The sequence below is a fragment of the Sus scrofa genome, chromosome 17 (genome assembly GCF_054392235.1).
Source record: "Sus scrofa isolate SSC_HxYL_T2T_F1_AM1 chromosome 17, Sscrofa_HxYL_maternal_Yorkshire_Landrace_v2.0, whole genome shotgun sequence".
NCBI lineage: Eukaryota > Metazoa > Chordata > Mammalia > Artiodactyla > Suidae > Sus > Sus scrofa.
The window spans coordinates 61,786,041-61,805,169 of NC_139399.1; the positions used below are offsets into that span (position 1 = coordinate 61,786,041).

At 39.8% G+C, this 19,129-nt stretch overlaps 1 protein-coding gene across 24 annotated transcripts in view; it reads left to right on the plus strand.

The window, feature by feature from the left end:
• The window catches only part of TSHZ2 (teashirt zinc finger homeobox 2), a 1,034,366-nt gene that overhangs the window by 526,536 nt on the left and 488,701 nt on the right, over positions 1-19,129 (plus strand). The gene's annotated exons all lie outside the window — the stretch shown is intronic.

Consider the following 19,129-nt stretch of genomic DNA (forward strand, 5'->3'; position numbering starts at 1 on the left):
GCCACATACCCTAAGGAGTAAAACCTCCCAATCCAAAGGTCTTCCCTCCAAAATCACTCGGAAAATTTCCTTCTCCTTACATGCTGTCTCCAAAGTCACCATTTTATCCAGAGAAGCCATTGCTGAAGAGGATACACATGCCCACATTGCATCTGCTGAGGAAGATTGTGAAACTGAGTTTTTACATCACACGAGTGCCTTAAAGCAAAGTGAGGGAGGACCAAATGGTGCACTGAATCTTAAAGGTGAATAACTCTTTGATCCAAACAATTCAACTTAGAGTAATGCCTTTTGGAAACAAGCTGACAAATGCACAGTTACTTGGACAAAACATTCATTTCAGCATTTCTAGTCAAAAACCAATCTCAATTTTCCTCATTTGGAGATGGGAGAAATAAACTACAGGATGATAGTTTATTGAACACCCTATGGCCATGAGGAAGGTTGGGCAAATCTCTGTTGGCTGGCTTGACCACAATCCCTTAAGTATGAGAAGTGGTGTGATAATAGCTGTAGATAGTCTGGTGTCTTCACCTCACTTCCCGTATCCAAAGCATCATCAAATCCTATCAGCCAGATCGCCACAATAACCTCCTACACAACCACTTATGGTGGCCATTTTCCACCCTAACCAAAGCCATTTTACCTCCCACGTGGACTAGTTAAAACATTCCCTAACTGGATTTCCCTTGTGGTACAGTGGGTTAAGGATCCTGTATTGTCACTGCAGCAGCTCAGGCTGCTGCCATGGCGTAGGTTCAATCCCTGGCCTGGGAACTTCCACATGCCACTGGCGCCGCCAAAGAATAAAAAATTAGAACCATTCCCTTACTAGTCCTTCTGCTTCCTTTATTGCTCTTCTCAAGTAAAGTCTTCACTGACAACCAAACTGAGTACAGATCAGATCAGAAGAAAATGAAGCCCTATCCTAACTGGCCTCTGCCTGTCACTTCACCTCGTCATCTCTTTCTACTCTCCAGCCCCCCAGCTGGCTGCTGGGCTTTTCCTTGAACTACCAACATCATTTCCATCTTCCTGCCTTAGTACGTGCTGTCTGCTAGGGTGACTTTTCCTAGCTCCTAAAAGCTTCATCCATGCTAGTTTCTGTTCAGATGTCACCCTCCCACCATTCACCATCATCCTTCATCTCATGAACCATCTTAAAAAGGCACTTATCACCCCATCTTCATAAATATGTGTATTTACTTCTTTACTGTCTCTTCCACACAAAGGTGGCATCTTGTAGGTGCCCCTATTGTCAGTATCTAGAAAAGCACCTGCTGCAAAAAAAATACTTTGTTAAATAAACAGATGTATATCTGTAGAAACACACACCCTTTATTAATTGCGGTTATATGCAGGCAGGCAGAAATCTGGATATTTCCTCTTTTCTTTTCTATCACCTATTTTTCCCAACCTCAAAAGAGTAAAAGATACTCTTACAGTTATGAAAAGCAATTAAATTTATTTGTATTAGATGACAATAAATTAAGAGACCAAGCTAGACTATAACCCATCAAGGAGCCAGTAAGCAGCTTCCATAGAAATTTTTTCCAGTGGAATCTCAGTTGATAATAGGTCTTCTTTTCCCTTTCCCTGGACCCCTCTCCTGAAGCTTTTGTAATTCAAAGTTTAGAAAAAGTCAATAGAGTTAAATTTACAAGAGTCAGGTGCATAACTTCTTATGCTGGAGTTCGGGGAAAGATTTGGAAGGAAAATTCACTCTCTTTGCCTTGCCAGGGTTTGGTGTATATTAATTTTTTTCACTATAGATCTTGATCTCAAAAAAATGTCTTACAATATAGACTCCTTCTCTTATTGAGCTGTCATTTTAAGTTCATTTTTGATGTATAAATCTCTCTTTATTTCCAAAGTAATATCAGCTACAAGACTAAGAATACTTTGGCATTTGCACATATATCTGGGCATGTAAATCCACGCAGGAAGGATATGTCTGGTAAATACTTCTTTGTACTTAGCTGGACCTTAAGGTGATTCTTAGAAGAATTCCAAAGCCCCAGGGAAAAAAAAAGGATAGTGACATCATCCTGGCAACAACCCTTAGGAGCAGTGATTTATTGTAGAACTTTGACCAAAAGTGAAGGAGATTCCCATGTAAGCCCAGAGCAATTCTCAACTAAGTCTGACCTAAGTCAGAATCTGTGACGCAACACCAAAGAAAAATCCTACATTTTACCCACATGACCACATTTTTTTTCCAAAAGTGTCCAAATTTGTAAGGATTAGTGGCAAACATAACATCTGCTTATTTTCAGAACAAGATGTCAATTTAAGGAAATGTCTTAAACTAGGTCTGGTGAATATCACTCTCATGAAAGATTATGATTCTACAGAACCATTTCATGTGGAAAATAGCCAATTTTATGCAGGCATCTGAAATCATCTTCTACATCCTTTTGAGGATTTTCCAGAAGAAAATATGTGTAATATTCTAATTGACATGTCGGTGGAAGCATTGTAGACTTTGTGGCTAACTTGAAAAATGTATTTTTCAATGTATCTCGGAAACCTTAGCAGCACTAAAGTTAAGGAATGAATTAAAATGCTCCAAAAATATTCATTTGTTTTCTTCCCAAGTTTCCTGAAACAGAGTGCTCAGATGAAATATTTGACTACATGAAACCATTTATTTTGGTAACATTTCCACCATTAACCTTAGATCATCTCCTAAAGACAGCTAGGAAAGAAACAAATAAACACAGCTCATTCATCATGAAGCATGATAATAGGACATTTTATAAACAGAGTATTTTTCCATCCAGAAAGAAACCATGTAATTTTAACAAGGCACACAGTGGGTATTACCCAGCCAAGTACAAAGCGTTTGCCTCAAATTATGTATTGATATTATTGATGCTATTGTTATCAAAAAATAAGCCTGAGATGCTTATAATTGACTCAGAACAGAGGGATGCTGCCTGACCTTTAACGATGATTCCCAGTCTTGAAATTTCCCAGAGTATAAGTGGGAATATTGGAATTAAGCCATCCATAAAACTATCTTGAATACATACTGTGTTCCTAGCCAGTTCTAGGCAATTCAGTTGATTTATATATGATATTGTTTCTACCACCCGATAGAGAATAAAAAACCCATTCCCATGGGGGAAAATGTAATGCTTTTAGCCTCTTTTTCTATGGTTTCAATTATATTGACATGTACATTGATCAAAAATAAGGGAAGGGTATTCATAAACATGACCTAGACGCCATCCTTCTCTATCCTGAGCCATCTCTCCCCCAGAATGGATGCATTCTTTATCCTCCTTCTTTGTGCTTTTCATCCATGGTGGAGGAGCTGGGCCTGTCTTCCAGGGTCAGATTGAGAAGCTCATCTCTCTTCGGGCAGTATTGATGTTCTGCAGGAATGAGGCGGCCTTTTCTTTAGACCTTATCCTATTATAGGTGAATTCTAACATACAGACTGGGAGTCCAGATTAAGTTAGAATGTAAGCTTCATGAAAGCAGGGGTTTTGTCTTTTTTTTTCACTCTCTCAGGATCCAGAACAAGACCTGTCACATGTAGGTGCTTAGTAATTTTCACTTGAATAGATTATCTGTTGTTGCAGGCTCATGTCAAATTCTTCAGTACATTCTATCGTCCTTTGAACTTTGTATCTCTGAATCTAGTGTCACTTTCTTAATTGGTTGCTGAGTTTGGTGGAGAGAGATGTGATTTATTAGCCCCTTAAATGCGACCATTATCAGTGGACCATGAACTGACTGAAAACCAGATCTGGCATGAAACAATTATAAGACCAGGAAGTTTCACTTTATATGAGATTGACCATCAGTGCAATAGGAATTAAATAAGAAAATAGAGATATTGGTGAAAAATGTGGTGTCCCAAAACTTGAGCTAAATTTTGAAATAATGACAGATTTCAATATTCAGATAAGTAAATATACCAGAAATCCAATGTCACTGGCTAAAGGAAAGGGTCCCTCGTATCTTACTTTTTACCGTATCATAATATCTAGCACATAGTAGGCATTCGCTAAATAGCAGTTGAACAATTGAATGAATGAATGAATGAAGGAATGGCATTGGATGGTAAAATTAAGCCATTGAGCTGAACAGTAGGTAGAGAATATTATGGAGCACAACAGATCTGCGTTTAAACCTTAGCTTCATATTTAATAGCTTTATGATTTGGGAAAAAGCAAATTTAATGCTTCTAGTCTCAGTGTTCTGATCTGGAAAATGGGCGTAATGAGAGGATCATCCTCATAGAGAAGCTATGGAGATTTTAGTGGATGCAGTGCTGTACCACCCAGATTTCTATTGGGAGAGTTGCCAGCTGCCACCTTCAGTTCTCAGCTCTGTGTGGGAATTGACCTCAGCCAGTGCCATGTGCTATCACAGACTTATACTGACTTATGAGCGCTACCTGTGGGCACCACTTTCCAACTCAGAGTTCAACTGATAGCTTGAAATCAGAGTTGGTGGGAGTATTTATATCAAAGGGTCAGCAATTTTTTTCTTAAAGGGCCAGAGAGTAAAAATGTTTGGCTTTGCAATAATCTTTGTTGCAATTAGTTGACCCTGCCATTGTTGCAAAAAAAAAAAAAAAAAAAAAAAGCAACCTTAGCCAATATGTTGTATTTTTTTAAAAAAGTGGATGAGGCCATCTTCCAATAAAATGTTTACAAAATCAGGTGGTGAGCCAGCAGGCTGTAGTTTCCCAACCCTTTATCTACATCATGGAAAATCAGCAAACACTGAAAATCAGACATTTTCTTTTGTTCAGATTGCCAATTGTTAAACATTTACCAGTTCACGACTAGAAGCCACCTCACCCAAGGTCACTATTCCTTTCTGAGGGCTCTTGAAACCAATGTTTAAGGTGGAACAATGTATGGCAACCACTTTGCCCATCTTAGAGCCTTTCTACCCTAGGTAACATTTCACTTTCACTGGAATAAACAGATATCCAGTTATGGGCTTGCCCTTCCTACACACAGGTCCTTAGCCAGGTCCTAACTGAGGATTATATAGTGTCTTACAGTCCTACCAGAGGACCTAGCAAGAGTTCCTTGAATGTTAAGTCTTGGCTTCCACTTGGGGATTCAAGCTTCTTGTGTCAAAGGTCTGACAGGCAAGAAGAGGGGTCACTACAGCAACATCTTCTCAGACCCACTTCTTAGAGTATTGACAATAAAAACAAAAATAAACAAATCAAACTTAAAAGTGTCTGCACAGCAAAGGAAACCCTAAACAAAACAAAAAGACAACCCACAGAATGGGAGAAAATCTTTGCAAATGAATCAACTGACAAGGGATTAATCTCCAAAATTTATAAACACCTTCTGTAGCACCATGCCAAAAAGAAACAAACAACCCCATCAAAAAATGGGCAGGAGATCTAAACAGACAGTTCTCCAAAGAGACATGCAGATGGCCAAAAGACACATGAAAAGATGTTCAACATCACTTATAATTAGAGAAATGCAAATCAAAACCACTATGAGGTACCACCTTATACCAGCCAGAATGGCCATCTTCAAAAAGTCTTTAAACAATAAATGCTGGAGAGGGTGTGGAGAAAAAGGAACCCTATTACACTGGGATTGTAAGGATTGGTGGGATTGTAAATTGGTGCAACCACTGTGGAAAACAGTATGGAGATTCCTCAGAAAACTAAAAACCAACTACCATTTGATCCAGCAACCCCACTCCTGGGCATCTATCCAGAGAAAACCATGGTCACAAAGACACATGTACTCCGATGTTCATTGCAACACTATTTTCAATAGCCAAAACATGGAAACAGCCTAAATGTCCATCGACAGAGGAGTGGGTCAAGAAGATGTGACACATATACACAATGGAATATTACTCAGCCATTAAAATGAATGAAATACCAGCATTTTAAGCAACATGGATGGACCTAGAAATTATCATTCTAAGTGAAGTCAGCCATGCAATGAGACACCAACATCAAATGCTTTCACTGACATGTGGAATCTGAAAAAAGGACACAATGAACTTCATTGCAGAACAGATGCTGACTCACAGACACTGAAAAACTTACAGTCTCCAGAGGAGACAGTTTGGGGGGTGGGGGAATGTGCTTGGATTATGGGATGGAAATCCTGTGAAATTGGATTGTTATGGTCATTATACAACTACAGATGTGATAAATTCATTTGAGTAATAAAAAAAAAAGAAAAAGAAAAAGAAGAGGGGTCACTATCCTGTAGAGAAGGTCATGGTGAGCTTGGGCTTAGACTTCTCAAACATGAGAGTCTGGATTATGCCACTAGATAAGCTGTCTAGACTGGCAGAGATGCTAGCCAAGATCCAGGAAATCCAAGAATAAAATGGAGACAGTGACGATCATTTGTGACCTTAAATACAGCTGTGGTGGCAGCTGGGTCATCCCGCTAATCTTCCTTTTATAAACTTTTCCAAGTCAAAGAGGTCCACCAGAATCCTAGGGCTGCTTCCCCAGAACTTATATAAAGAAATGAACCTGAACTCAAGGGGTGGACTGTCGTGGACACCACTGCACTGCCCAGAACCCCAGCTAGGACTGAAAGTCTCATTTCACCAGCTGCAAGTAGTATTGATAACTGATAGCTCTGACCTCTCACTGACCTCAGGTGAAGAGAGAAACTTTCCCTAGTAAACCCCTTTGGGGCAGTAACCTGCATTCAACAACTATTTGCTGAGGATATAAAAATCCAGCCCCCCTTACTCCAATGCAGGACAACTCTGAAAGATCATCTCAGTTCAGAGCTTTCTGTGGGATGAAATGAGGCCACTGTTGTGACTGCAGCCAGCCGAAGTTGTCTGCCTGGCCAATTCTCCTTCCTTCTCTTCTACCAATGTTAAAATCGAGAGCCACACTAATAAGAGTCTACATTAATCTCATTTGCAGAGTTGGCTTCCTGGGAGAACTGACCTGAAACAGGATTAAGTGAAATGATGTTCCTCAAGTGCCTGACATCCAAAAGGAGCTCATCACAGGTGGTTGTGGTCTAATATAGCTAAGAAAACATCCATTTCAATCAGCAGTAATACTGAGAGCAATAATAACAATACCTATTATAACTAAGTGCTTACCCAACAGTAAACTAAGTGCTTTACATACATTAACTCATCTTATCCTTTCAACAAGTCCATTATAATCCACATTTTACAGAAAAGTAAAGGAGGCACATGGGAGTTAATTAACTTCTCCAAGTTCACATGCTTATCCATTATGCTTTACCAGCCTTGGTTTGGATATGGCTATAAAAGAGATATATTTTAAGAGAAGTTTAAGAATAATCCTTCTACTTTTTAAGTCTCTTCAGCCTAAAACCTGAATCTTTTAACATGGCAAAGATTTTTTTTGCTTCTGTACTTGAACTTCCCCAAATTCATTGAAAATTTTCATCTGAAGTTATTTGGAGAAGGGAAGAGGAGCTAGTCATTTTAAAGAAGCAAATTGCAAATAATAACTTGTCTGTAAAATTAATCCTCCTTAGAGAACATATATGTCATAGGCATAAAGTGCTTCTGAGAAACATAGTTGTCTAGTGACTGGCACTGAACCGAGACCCCAACTTTCATTATAGTTTGTCCAAATTTCAGCTGGCAGATGTCTGGCCATCTTGACTGTGCTTGGCTGAATTTCAGTAATGCTGAGAGGATCAATATTCCTGCTACTTCACATAACTCATTGTACTGGATTTAGTTGAGACCTGTCAGTCCTGTATTTTATGTTGCCAGTAACCAAATCAATACAAAATGATTCAGCAAGTGTTTAGTGAGTGTCTGCTACATGCTGGGCATTGTAGTGGCACTACCACTAGGAACACACAAACAATACATTCCTCAAAGAACTTACCATCCAAGCACATGGATTTCAAACTTCAGCTATTCCTATACCACCTCCAACATTTTGGACATATTTGCATGCTATGCATACTATATTATTTTATTGGAGTGTAGTTGACTTACAGTTGTGTACTGTTTTCAAGTATATAACATAGTGTTTCGATATTTTTATATATTGCAAAATGCTCACCACAATAAATCTAGTTACCGACACCATACAAAATTATTACAATATTATTGATTACTCTTTGTGCTGTGGATCACATCCCCAAGACTTATTTATGCTATAACCAGAAGTTTTGCACTATCATATTCCTACCATATTTTTTAATCGTCTTCTTTTATTTAAATACATTTACTCAAGAGGGAAAGTGTGTAACACCTCTGAAAAAGATAGGTGTCTCTTGCTACAAAGAAAGGATGCCCATAAAAACAAACATAACTACTAATAGGTTTTTTTTTTTAAGATTAAATGTTCAAAATCTAAAATCATTGATGGGAGTTCCGTTGTTGCTCAGCAGTAATGAACCCGACTAGGATCCATGAGGACACGGGTTCGATCCCTGGCCTTGCTCAGTGGGTTAAGATACAGCATTGCCATGAGCTGTGGTGTAGGTCACAGACGCAGCTTGGACCTGGCATTGCTGTGGCTATGGTATAGGCCAGCGGCTATAGCTCTGACTCGACCCCTAGCCTGGGAACCTCCATGTGCTGCAGGTGCGGCCCTAAAAAAAGACAAACAAATAAAAATACAGTCAAATCATTGAGACGTTCACCAGTGATACATGTTCCATGTTTGGGAATTGCTCTCATAGAAGGAAACAGATACCAGGAGTACTGAAGAGAGTGAACTCTTTGGTAGAGTATAATGAACTGGTAAAATTCTCAAGCCAAATTGATTTGATTCAAATCTTAGTTCTGCCACTTAGCTCCAATTAGCTAAGGAAGTTGATTTCAGGAAAGTTACTTAACCTCTCTGATCCTCAATTTCCTCACCTGTAAATGGGGATAATAGAGTATTTACCTCATTGGGTTGTTATCAGGATTAAATGAGTTAAACCTCTTAGAACTGTGGCCTACATGTTACTATTGCAGCATGCCTGGTTACGGAAGGAGGGTGTATGCAGGTAATTCTCAATTCTATTAGGGGACTTAGGGAAGCTTTCACAGAAGAGACGCTCATGCACACGCCTGATGAGTAGGTATTTATTACGCAAATAGAAAAGAAAATGTTGCTTATTCAAGCAAAGAACCTAAGCTAAAATAACCTCATTTTTTTCTCATCTCTAATGAACTAATCTGTAGCAGACACCTTTTATTTCTTGCCTCCCTCCCTTGCTTTGGTGACATCATTTTATTCTTTCTTTGCAAAACTACCCTTTTCCCACTCTTGGTATATGTTATCTAGGGTAGGACTGATTCTTTCCCAGCTCTGGGAGTGGGTATGTGAGTCAGATCTGCCTAACCATCCATCCACCGGGCCACAGAAATCAGTGTGGTTCAAATAAAAAAACTGGGGTGAGTCTCAGGACATTGCGTGGAGCCACTGGAAAGAAGAGTATATGGTTTCTTGGGGATACTCTAAGATAACACCACAAACTGAGTAGCTTTAAAAACAGAGATATATTATCTCAGTTCTGGAGGCTAGATGTCAAAAATCACGTTGTCAGCAGGGCCATACTCTCTGGCAAAGTGCTAGGGAAGAATCTGTGCCAGATAGTTTCTTGGCTTACGGCAACAAAACTCAGTTTACGTGGCATTCTCCCCATGTGCAAATCTGTGTCTAAATTATCCCTTTTTATAAAGATACCAGTTGTATTAAATTGGGGACCCTGCCTACTTTGGTATGACCTTGCCTTAACTACTTACACTTACAGTGATTCTATTTCCAGATAAAGTAACATTTTGAAGTGCTGAGGGTTAAGACTTCAACCTATGAATTTGGAGGGGAACATTTCAACTCATAACAGAGAAGGTCTAATTCTCCTGAATGTAAAGTTGATAATAGTTAAATGTGATGTTTCTGGGCTTTCTATATGGGGAAGAAATACCCTTCCTGGGAATGGAGCCACTTCAGAATAAAGAAGTGTTGAGAAACAGAAATACAAGTTCCCAGTGTCATCACTTGAGCACCTGGATCCATCCATGCCTGAAGGTTGTATCTCTGAAATTTTCAGGCACATGAGGGAATAATGCCCCCATTTTTTTTTAAGCTAAGACTAGTGTGAGTTGTGTTTTCATCACATTAAATCAAAATACTCCTTAGTAAAATAAAACTTTACTAGTTAGATTGTTTTTTAAAGTTTTGTAAATAAATTCCGTGTTCCATAAGGAAAGAAGATGGGCTTGTTAGAGAAATAAGAACTTCAAAACATGTTTAAGCCAGTTTTAAAGAGCCACCCTCTCCCCTTTCGGTGGATGCTTTTATATCTTGTGTCGTAACTGTTAGTAGTTTGTGACATTTCTGGTCTGTCCTGGGTGTTACTAGTACCTGACAGGTCAGGCCTGTCACCTCCATAAAAGCAGTGAGCATCCATACCAGGCACTCTATAGTGTGGAGTCCCTTTGAGAATTACTAATGTCACACTAAATCTCATCAGCTCTATTTATTCTCTCTTCATCTTTGCCATTTGAGGCTCTTCAAAAAAAAAAGTCTGATTATTTTTACATGAAGATAGCTTCTCCTTGCTCCTACGATTTTAAAACTGTAAACCAAAGCTTAATTCTGGGGGGGGGTTAATTTGTCCTTATGGCAAGTGTAATTAAGACATAAATCTCTAGGGAGGAATACCTGGAAATTAAGGTTATTGTTGACATTATTATTAATTAATAATTATCAAATACTCACTTTAAAAAAAGGATTAGCCTTTAGATTTTGATGGTCTCCATTATACTCATTAGCTAATGTTGAAATAAAGATGAATGAATCTTCAAACAGATGAATTAATGATTAAGGCAGTCCAGAAGAATTCAACCTAGATTCTGTATCCAGCAGGTTTCCGTGTCAGCCCGTAGCACTCTCTAAGCTGGCTAGATTTTGACTAAGTGTTCAAATGAGATTAACTCATAGAGCAGCAATTTTGTCAGGAGATAAAGTCTGATAAATAAAGATGGAAAAAGACAAAGCCAAATTAAATCCTTCCAGCAGTATCCCATTGAGGGTACCTGGAAGGTGGTATCAAAATGCTACCCCTAATGAAGTTTCAGAAACACTCTTTGCTGATTTTATCACACACAGGAGACTTTTCTAGGGAAGCATCTAATGATACAGATAAGATCTATGTACATGAATCAATGAGGAACCTAGACCCTCGGTTTAGATTTGGTATGACAGTATTGTGTGTTAAATAAATACCAATAAATTATTAAAACATATTGGTTGTATCGTAACACAGAGGCTTAACAATGTATTATGTCAGCATGTACAGCTCTCGCTCAGGGAAATTCTCCATCTCTTTAATTCAAGCATTGACATCCTGTGCCAGCACAAAGCCTTTTTTATTTGAGATTGACACATGTCTAAAATTGCTTAGATTTTGTGTTGTGCTCTTAATACTTGAAACCCTGCAAATGAAATTCTATGCCACTGTGCATGAACAATGCCTTAAAAAAAAAAAAAAAAATCTTAGCCTGGGGGTTCGACTGGAGAATTGGAGAAACAAAAAGTGCTTTCACGACTATTGCTTCAAGTTGGAGGAATAATTACTTTGATTGAGGAAAAGGGAGGGCCACTTCTAGCCCCTTGGAAAAACAGTATGTTTGTCAGCCCTTAAATTAGATCATTAAATTCGAGAAGGATGTCGTAGGTGGCTCCTGGGTCATGTCAGCGAGTGGCTGCCTGTGTCACGGCGAGGCTGCGGTAGTCATCATCTGCCTCCCGCTCGGGAAGGTGTTTCACTCCTGTTTTATTCTGACATGCCTGGGTAATTGTGGTAACCCTGATGAACTCTGCTTTCCGTTCCTGAGGATAAACTTTCTCCAGTTTACTTTCCAAAAACATTGCTGTGCCTTCTGCTTTGGCTACAAACACAGTTGTATTTTCTCAAAATACTATTTCAGTCATCAAACATTGCTCAGTGCACCCGAATGTCACCATCTAGTTGATGGGAAGAGCGAGAATCTGGCCAAAGCTGGGACTCCCTGGATGGGTATAAAAATCAAATCTCATGTGGTGCTTTGGCATTTAACATCTGAGAGCCACAAATACATCCATATCATCAGCTTTGGATATAGCATCTTTGTTTCAATCTCCACGGATGGGAGGTATAGAAAAAAGAGCTTGCTGGAGTTTCGTGGCTCAGTGGTTAACGAAGCCGACTAGGAACCATGAGGTTTCGGGTTCGATCCCTGGCCTTGCTCAGTGGGTTAAGTTTCCAGCGTTGCCATGAGCTGTGGTGTAGGTCGCAGACGCGGCTCAGATCCCGAGTTGCTGTGGCTCTGGAGTGGGCCAGCAGCTACAGCTCCGATTCGACCCCTTGCCTGGGAACCTCCATATGCTGCAGGAGCAGCCCAAGAAATGGCAAAAAGACAAAAAAAAAAAAAAAAAGAGAGAGAGAGAGAAAGCAAAAAGAGTTTGCATATGATTGAAAATCTTTTTGGACAGTGTCCTAGATGCTACGGCAGGACAATTTGGGGATCACGAATATAACAAGCACACATTTGTTAGGAAAGAATTCCCAGCCTTTTCTGCCTTTCTTCTTGATATCCCTTTTCCCATCCGCCAATGCACAAAACAGCTGTTTCACGTTACTTAGCATTTCCCCAATAAGCCATTTTGTTTCAAGCTTCCATGCCTTAGCACATGCTGCTTTTGCTATCTGGAGTGCCTCCCCCTAGTGTCTTTGGAAAATTCCTATCCATACTGTCAGAGCCAGCTCCAGAATCTCTGTGAGATCTTTCCTGGGGGAGCAGGAATTAGCACCCACATTAGGCTTAACGTACAATGAACCTCTTCAAACTGCTTAACTGTTGTTTCCACCTCCTCAAATTATTGCTTCTTGAAGGCTGAGGCCAACATGACTGACAGTCTGGAGTTGTAACTACATTCCAGGTTCTGGAGTCCGTCTCTCCAGGTACCATATGTAGCATGTAATGTACATCAAAGCAGCACTGGACAGCTGCTTTAATCCCCATTGTTCAGATGTGAATCCTGCAACCCTGCCGGGTTAAGTAACCTGCTAGTATTACATAGTTAACACATCCCAGGTCTAGGACTCCATGCCCTGACTCTGACAATGAGCAGGACTCGACGGATCAATTACTGCTTTTAAATTTTTTGCATTCCCCAGACCTCCTATCATACTTGATGTTTAGCTGGTGCTATGATAAATGAGCATGTGTTTGGCTTGTACAGCCATTTGTCATGCTCTAGCCCCTTCTATATTGGTAGATGAAATGTAAAATTATGTACAATACAATCTGTTGTAATGGAGACTATTAGTACAGAGCAGAGAGGATACTGACAAAATAATGAAGATAATAATAGTGATAATAGTCAATATTTTGCATGTTTTCTCAGTGCCAAGTACTGGTCTAAACACCGCCTGGCAACCTGTGTAAAGTTCGTGGCAACCTCTTTAGACGAGGCTCCAGAAAGAATAAGGGGCACAATGAGAATCAAAGCTAAGAGTTGGGGTTAAGTCTTGAACCCAAAGTTACTCCAAAGCTAGCAAACTGGAAAAGCTATGCAGATACAGCTGGAAACAAGCTCTCGGTATATATCATTTGTGTACCGTGTGCTCTGTTTTGACAACACAGAAACAAGGTCCTTTGCCAGCAATTCAGATAGCATGGGTTCTCCTGCGCCTTTGCTGTTCAAGACATGGGTGATCTGAAGCAAACAGGTTTTTTTGTTTGTTTGTTTTGTTCTGTTTTTTGGCTATGGTTTTCTTGCAGATTCTATTCTGGTCCTGAGAATCAATAAGCTCATAGTAAGTTACGTAACAGTCTTCGTTAGCCACTGCACTCCTTCCTGTTTCTTCAGTTCAAGCCATTTGACAGCTCAAGGATTTGGCAAACTTGTCACTCTGCCTCGATTCCTCCTCCCCCAGCTTTTCTCACACTGGCTCACCCTTCAGGTCTCAGCTCAAATGTCACCTCCTGGAGAGATCTTCCCTGACCTCAAGTTAACCTCAACTGTACCACCACCCCTCCCTCTCCTCCAGGAAATTCTGTTTCCTCTATAGAATTTCCAAAAGTTGCAGTTACCATAATTATTCATTTATTTGGTTTTTTTTTCTTATGTCCACCACTAGAACATAAGACCATGTGGGCAGGCCTCTGGCTATCTTGTTTATCATGTAAATTCTTGTCACAAACAGCATTTGGCACAGAGTAGGCAAGCCATAAATATTTGTTTTGTTATTGTTTTCAGTTATTCTAAACACCCAAATATTAGTGCTTCAAAGTATCCTTATCAATTTCCATTTCTCATTTGTATATTTATTTCCAAATACCTCTAATTACCTTTCCTCCTCACCCCGTTTGCGATCCTAAAAACATAGTCCTCTTATTCCTTTTAAAAGGAAAAAAGGCGAATGGCTGACTTATTAAGCAGTTGCTGGGAGAACAGTCCTTTCGTGAACAAATGAGTCATTGCAGATTCAGAACCTGTGCATTCAGACTGGAAACCACCCAGGCAACTTTGTTCCTGAATATCCTTGCCTAATGCGGTTTATTGCAAACCTCTGCATCACTTTTAATTCCCTTTTACAGTAATGCATACCATTTAATCAGAGTTCTCTCCCTTGTTATTGTGAGAGCCATGGGCTGTTTTATAAAACATGAAGACAAGAAATAGCAGTTGACTCTAGACCTACCGAAGGGGTCTGCTTACCCAGCCGGGTCTCCTTTGTTTGTGGGACTGCATTGTTTTGTTTCTGTGGTTATATTTAGAGCAGTGCACAAAGAAGGAAAATGAGGGGGGAAAACGGATGACTTATCCAAATGCTGATGATACAATTAAAAGCAGGAAGGTACCCTATAAATAAATAGTGATGGAGGAGGGGGAAAACCCACCTGGGAAAAGACGGAGAGAATTCAGGAACTAGAAGTGCTTCACTAAGAGTAATAATGCTGCTTTGCACCTCCCGTCATTCTGTCACCACGCACTGCCAAGGGTACAAAACTCAAGGTCCTAGACTATAGATAATTATCAGAAGAGGACCCACCTCTTTTAACTAGAAGGAAAGGGTTTTTCAAGGATACTCTAAATAAATCCTTTTTTTAATTTCAAAGGTAATAGATGTTTTGAAAAAGGAGTAGCTACCATTTATTGAAGGCTTGTACTGGCACAGTTACAAGTACTTTACATGTGACTCATTTAATTCACCTAACAGCTTCCTGAGCTAAGTATTACTATTATCCCCGTTTTCTTTATATACATACATATATATATATATACATATATATAATGATTTTTATTTTTTCCATTATAGCTGGTTTACAGTGTTCTGTCTTTTTTCTACTGTACAGCATGGTGACCCAGTTACACATACTTGTATACATTCTTTTTCTCACATGATCATGCTCCATCATAAGTGACCAAACATAGTTCCCAGTGCTACACAGCAGGATCTCGTTGCCTATCCATTCCAAAGGCAATAGTTTGCATCCATTAACCCCAAGCACCCAATTCATCCCACTCCTTCCCCCTCCCCCTTGGCAACCACAAGTCTATTCTCCAAGTCCATGATTTTCTTTTCTGTGGAAAGGTTCCTTTGTGCCATATATTAGATTCCAGATAGAAGTGATATCATATGGTATTTGTCTTTTTCTGATTGACTTCACTCAGGATGAGAGTCTCTAGTTCCATCCATGTTGCTGCAAATAGCATTATTTTGTTCTTTTTTGATGGCTGAGTGGTATTCCACTGTGTATATATACCACATCTTCCTAATCCAATTATCTGTCAGTGGACATTTGGGTTGATTCCATGTCTTGGCTATTGTGAATAGTGCTACAGTGAACACGCGGGTGCATGTGTCTTTTTCAAGGAAAGTTTTGTCTGGATAGATGCCCAAGAGTGGGATTGCTGGGTCATATGGTAGTTCTATGTATAGTTTTCTAAGGTACCTCCATACTGTTCTCCATAGTGGTTGTACCAGCTTACATTCCCACCGACAGTGCAGGAGGGTTCCCTTTTCTCCACACCCCCTGCAGCATTTGTTATTTGTGGATTTATTAATGATGGCCATTCTGACTGGTGTGAGGTGGTATCTCATGGTAGTTTTGATTTGCATTTCTCTAATAATCAGGGATGTTGAGCATTTTTTCATGTGCTTGTGTTATCCCCATTTTCAAAGGAGAATGTCATGCAATTTGCCTAAGGCTAAACAGACAGGAAGAAGCAGAGCTGGCCCTTGAAATCATTCTGCCTAGTTTCAGAGCCTATTATTTTAGTAACTTCTCTGTCCTGCCTCTCCAAAACTTCAAACCATTTTAGAATTAACTATATGAAATTGCCAATCTGAAGTCCCTTTCTACCTACAAAAACTGACAATTTCAAATGATTTAACCTAATACAAAGTTATATAAAGTTAGATATGGAATTCCTCCTCCCCAATTCCACTGACCAGAAATGTGTACTTTGAGTTTTCCTGTGCACACACCTACATTGACAGCATAGACAGATGTATACAATTTTATACTGTGCTGTACACAAGACAGAGAAAATACACTCAAAAATGTTTCTTGGTCATCCCTGCACAAGTGTCTTCCATGTTGTTCCGATTTCAGGAGGCTGTATGTCCAGAAATGAAATGCTCAATCACAAACGTTTCCTTAGAGAGTGGCAGTTCTTCCACTCTGCCCTCTCTGAGTCATCCATTCAAATTTCCGGGGGCTGGGTTTATAGTTTGAGTCCCAAGTTAGCTGAGCCAATGAAGCACAGATGCCGGATGCCATGTTGTAAACAGCAGCGGGGCGGGGGCGGGGGCAGGGGCGGGGGACCCAGCAAGACTTTTGAAAATGTAACCCCAGCCTTGACCTTCAGTCTGACCAGAAAGCATAGATATCTCAGATTTATGAATATTATTTCCTGTCTCAAATTGTCCAGAGAGCATTATGAAGCTCTGGCTTGTTTCTTTAAGCCCAAGAGATATGCTAGAGGGGTGGGGCCGACCTCAAGGGTCTTTGCTGCCCAGAGATGAAAGCCTATGAAGGTCAGAGACCTCTGTTAAGTCAATATACTACTAGGTGTTCTCTGTGGTACTTTGACCCTTAATGACTCAGCCGCCTGGAAGGTCCCATCCTTTTCAGACTCAGCCCTTGTTGGCTCTTGGCTGTTTGATGTTGCCTTGGTTTTGATCCTCTGGTACTCTTTCCCCTGGCCGATTTGAATCTATCGAAGTCCATGGACATTTGTTTCTGAGGCTCAGAGCTGTACTGCCTGGATTTGTGGAGTCACTTGCTCTTGATGGAGACTCTCTTACCTGGACACCATTACCTACCTGTTCCCTGGCCTCTCCTTCTACTCCAGGTAATTTCAGCCCAGGAAGAGTGTGATCTTCTCTAAAACATACATGAGATTTTATACTCCTCTGATGAAATCCCTTCAGTGGATTCTCATAATACTTAATAAATTACCAACTTCTCCATAAGGTCCATGTGAAACAGCCCTTGCTTCTTCCCAGGCTTCACCTTGTACCACTTCCCTTGAGCTCATGAAGCTTCAGCCCTATTTCCTCAGTATGCTGTGTTCGTTTCCCCTCAAAGACTTTGCCTTTTTGTTTGTTCTTTTAGAAAACTCTTCCCCTTACTTTCCCATGGATGGCTTCATCTTGCCATTACTAAAATTTTCTTTCTTTTTCTAGGGAGGGGGTTGCTTATTATTTCCTATCTTCCCCAATAAAACATTTACCTATAAAAGCAAAGATCTCTTCTGTGTGTTTTGTCACAATGTTTAGAATAATACATGGTGCTTTTTAGAAGCAAACTGAATGTTTGGTGAAAAAGCAAATGAACAAATGAATGATTCTTGGGTATCAATATCCCAAGGACCAGTGGTAATTATTAGGTAAAGAATTTTTCTTGGCTGTGACTTTTGCTAGCCTTCAGCAGGTGCATCTCTTTTCAGGGGGCAGAGAAAGTGGACAGATTTCTTGAGTGAACAAATTTTATATATGTCCAAAGATATCCATCATCATTTCATATTAAAGTGAAATATTTGAAAACAACATTACTGCTATGCCTCGAAAAGCATCTAATATTATCTGGCATAACATGGAGTAGAATCCATGGTTTTTGTTAACCAGGATAAAATTACCTGTAAGAACGGACATGAAATGGCAAATAAGTGTGTGACGATAAAAAGTTAATTTCAAAATAATGTGTTTGGCATTTCAATGTTTGTTGTAAAAATACGACTACTTCTTAGAGATTTGTATCTGCCTGAACACTGTGGAAGGATATAGGGGAAAAACTGGTTATCCCTGAAAGTTGAATTCAGAAACACATTTATTTCCTACTCCCTATGTTTATAGTTGTTTGAAATGAATTTGTATTCTTTTCATTAAGAAGATAAAAAACAAAGGGATGTATAAAAAGCTAGCACAAATTCAATCTAGAACAGGGAAAGCAGAGAATGGCTATTTCTAAAGCAAATAGAAACAAGGATTCATAAACTGGGCAATGATTAAGAAACAACAAACAAATGGTGCTTAAAGGTGTCAGGCTATGATCAGACAGTCCAAATCCCTCAACCCCTGGCTCTATACAGCAGCCTTTGTGGCTTAAGTGGCACTAAAGAAATGCCTCCTCAAGAGAGGGTCAAGGTTCCCTTTCAAAAAGAAAACTGAGCCAACCATTATTTTAATAACAACAACGAAAACAGCCCCACTCACTCTGAGATCATCACTCTGTGTCTCATTGATGCTCTGGGGTCTGCCTTCCTCCCTCTGTTTTGGAGATTTCCACAAAGATCACACCCCAGTTCCTGCTCTCAAAACTGCTTGTGTTATTACTACTTCTTGCTTCTCCTTTTCCCCATGGGATGCTAACTCTTGTCCAGCTTTTCATTCTCAGCTTCTGACGTTGGGGCAGAAGAGCTAAGGCATCAGAGAATCCTAAAATAGGACAGGGCACTTCAAATGATAAAAGCACACTCCAGGAATGAAACTGAAGCATGGAAGGAATACAGAAGTAAAGACCGAACCTTACTTGCTTGTTGTCTCACTCACGTAATGATATCGTAGGTTGGGGGGAGAGATGCCCATATTCACATCTTATTTATTCATTCAGCAAGTACCGATGAAGAGTGTATATCTTACAAGTTCTCATCACA